General features: G+C 41.4%; 1 pseudogene; it reads right to left on the reverse strand.

Moving 5' to 3' along the window:
- The window catches only part of LOC103256239, a 22664-nt pseudogene extending 20181 nt beyond the window's left edge, over window positions 1-2483 (reverse strand).
- Window positions 2484-3804: the final 1321 nt, after the last annotated feature.

Here is a 3804-nt window from a genome sequence, read left to right on the forward strand (position 1 = left end):
CCCACCTGGGCAACTTGGCGAGACCTCATCTCTACAATCAATCAAAAAAATTAGCCGGGCATGGTAGCATGCACCTGTAGTTCCAGCCACTTGGAAGGCTGAGGCGGAAGGATCGCTGGAGCCCAACAGGTCGATGCTGCGGTGGCTGGGAGCGGCCACTGCACTCCAGTCTGGGCGACAGAGTGAGACTCCAACTGAAAAAAAAAAAATGTTTGATAAATGAATATGCAAACAAAGAGAGACAGGATCTATCTCATTTCTCTCTCAGGTTTTCACTGTCTTTTGCTTTACAGAAGAAAAATCTACAGTCCAGAGGAGTTTAGAGTCTTCCCCTACGTAACATTGCCAAAGCTGAAAACACAGAATTAAATCAAAGAGCGTTGTTGGCTCCATGGACATATTTAGTGTTCGAACATAGTATGTTTCTACCATGGACAAAAATCAGGTATGTCTCCAGGGAAGAACACAGGTGGTACAAAGAACAAAGAAAGCAATATTATTTATCAAAATTCTGAAACTTTAGGCAAAGACTACAGTGAAACCTCCTACATGCTTTGCAAAATATATCGTCTCTAGCAAAAAGAAGTATTCCTTCTGGATTTGACCTCTTCTTTTTTTAAACTCCCAAGAAACTCTCAAACCCACAGACTACCAAACTTAAGTATTGACGGTGCTTGAGTCGTATGATATTGAAAGAGGTTAAGCAGTTCATTTGCAGGACCCAGAGCAATATCTCGATGGTGGTCTCTGAGAATGAGAGATAGAGACAGGAGTGCTGACCTTACATTCTTTTATTTCTGTGTTATAAACCTTTAAGTTCATGTGAGTGGTCAACTTGAAGTCTAAGGCAAGTAGAAGGCTTCATCCTAGAGAAAAGTAATTTGCTGGTGTAAATAATTTGTGCGAATTCAATGGGTGAAAGGATTTGGGAGTATTCTAATAATATTGTGCTGATCTATCTCACAGAATTAGCAGAATCTAAGACAAAGTCAAGGACTACCATCCCTCTGGGCTTCAATCCCTCTAGTTCTCAAGGCCCCAGACATGACATGGACTGGCTATCAGGAAGTTTCACCTTAGGCCAGGAAACATTCCCCTTGTGAGTGAATTTCTGAAAGCTACTGGAAGTGAGAAAGTGTAATTTCATCATTATCATATCAACATGCTCATGGACGTGTTTCTAATGTCCAGGGCCACTCCTAAAGCATTTGGCCATAATTGCTGGGTCAATTCACAGGGCAGTCAAGATTCTCTCAGAGTGCTATGGAACAGGATGCTAACGGCACAGAGCTGCGATGGAAGGGATGTGTTGAAGGGATGATAGTTCAAGACACATGAGATCCCAGCAAGGGTGACAGGCAAAAGGAGATGCAGAACTTGGCCTCTGTAGGAAGAGAGAAGGGCTTGCTTAGCTAAAATGTCATTTTTCCTCCACAACCGTCATCCTTGTTCTATCATTAAGTAATAATTATCAGTAGCCACAGAGTCAAAGTGCTGCTATTTCACACACACACACACACACACACACACACACACACACACACACACACAAACATGAATGGATTTAACCTTAGACTCTGCCTGGCTTTTATTCGATTGTGAGCATGTATATGAAGGAGGACCCAAAAAAAAACGGAATTATCGTTTGGAAGGCAGGCTCCTTCTAGTATAGTCTTCCCCTGCTAGGTGAATGTTCTCAGAACCCATCAGCATCAGCATCGTTGTGAGAGGCAGGTCTCAGCTTCAGTGAATTTTTTTTAAGATTCTTTGGAAGTGTTTGTCCTTTTATTGATGAGTGATTTACCAGCACACCTGCCCACACAGTGCTGAGTGTTCAGAAGTTTTTGACCCAAAATAGCATGACTCCTGTGCCCCATCCTCCCTACTCACCCAATCTCTCCCCGAGTGACTTCCTTGTGCCTCCCTGGATGAAAAAAGACCTCAAAGAGGAATATTTTGCTCATGTCGAAGAGGTGGAACAAAAAAGCAGCAGAAGCACTAAAAGGCATCAAAACGGATGAGTTCAAAAACTGTTTTGAGCAGTGGGAAAAGTGTCTCAGTAGGTGAATTGCATCAAACAGAGAGGACTTTGAAGGTGACTGAAGTGTAAACACGTAAGAATAAATACAGTTTTTTTAAATAAATAAATTCTGACTTGAGGGTTTCCCCATCGTGTGTGTGTGTGTGTGTGTGTGTGATCTCTCCATTATATATATATATATATATATATATATATATATATATACACACACACAGAGAGAGAGAGAGAGAGAGAGAGAGGGAGAGAGTCTTGGCCATGGAACTAGGGACTACAGCAAGAGTGATAAGATTACACAAAAGCAAGGTGATTTGTGCACACCAGAGTGAAGGAAATCTGAGAAGAGTAAATCTTTCTCATCATATGTAAATTTGTAAGACCATCCCTCACTTTTACCTGACTTCCACTCTTTTCGGTCCACATCCTTTATAAGCATCACAGTCATTTCTATGACTTCTTCTGTATATTGATACTATTCTAAGCTCTGAGGTCTAGATTCATAATTTTACTTGCCTATTGGAAGGAACCTCAAATTCGACATATTCAGAAGCAGAAGACTAAAGTGAGTCAAAAATGAGGTAGTTTTGATTCTCGGTGGGTGGACTGTGTGAATTGTGTCCAACGACGACAAATTTAGAGAAGTGTCTTGCAAATTTTCAGTTCCGCCGGGCTCGGTGGCTCAGCCTGTAATCCCACGCCTTTGGGAGGCTGAGGTGAGTGGATTGCCTGAGCCTGTGGGTTCGAGACCCGCCTGGGCAGCAAGACCTCATCTCTACAATAAAATCAAAAAATCACCTGGGCATGGTAACGCATGCCTGTAATTCTGGCTACTCGGAAGGCTGAGGCGGAAGGATCGCCGGAGCCCAGCAGGTCGAGGCTGCGGTGGCTGGGAGCGGCCACTGCACTCCAGTCAGGGCGACAGAGTGAGACTCCAACTCAAAAAAAAAAAAAAAATTTTTTTTCAGTTCCTCTGGGCTAACAACTTCATAGGTGCACAGGGACCAACAATTTTTACGGTTTTTAGGGATTCATCGCAATTTTAAACAATTAAAAATAAAACATTTTCAATTAATTTTTTTTAATATCAGGAAGAAGGATGATATTGCTTCAAAATGTAACAGGTTACTAAAAGGGAGATTTTTGTCTTTTTTTCTGTTTCAACTGATGACCTAAGACAATAGATGGCAGAATGCCTTCATTTAAAAGTGGGTGACAGACTATTTATAAAGGTGTTTATTAGGGCCAAGAGGGAATTTGAAATTGAAAAGAGAATTTCATTGGAAAATGTTATTGAGTTTTGTGACGTTATCATCCTCCACCCACAAGAGGAAAGGAGAATGATCCACATGCCTCACCTCAAAGCTACAGAGAAGGGTTTGAGGAGATACCCTTAGAGCTTGAGATGTGGTCCTAGAGTTTGTGGAACAAACTACACTTGTGTTTGACTCACAAAAGAAAGAAATAAATGGAGAAGGACTGAGTGAAGCAGAGTAGAGATTGTAATTTCTTTTTTTTTTTCCTTTTGTTTCTCCTGCCCTTTTTTTTTTCTTTCTTTCTTTTTTTATTAATCAGTATTTTTCATTATGGTTTTGTGGGGTACAGTTAAGAGTTAGGTGTACAATTACGTTTCATTCAGGCACCCTGTTGATAAGAGGTGTTTCCCTGTCCTCAGACAGATATTTGCTACTGTTAATCCCATCCCCCCCCCCCATAGTTTCCCAGTACCGGCAGTCATTTTCTTATAGTATTACATTGGATGTTCAAGG

This window comes from Carlito syrichta, unplaced genomic scaffold (assembly GCF_000164805.1).
Source record: "Carlito syrichta isolate Samal-C Ts95f unplaced genomic scaffold, Tarsius_syrichta-2.0.1 Scaffold289143, whole genome shotgun sequence".
Classification (NCBI taxonomy): Eukaryota; Metazoa; Chordata; class Mammalia; order Primates; family Tarsiidae; genus Carlito; species Carlito syrichta.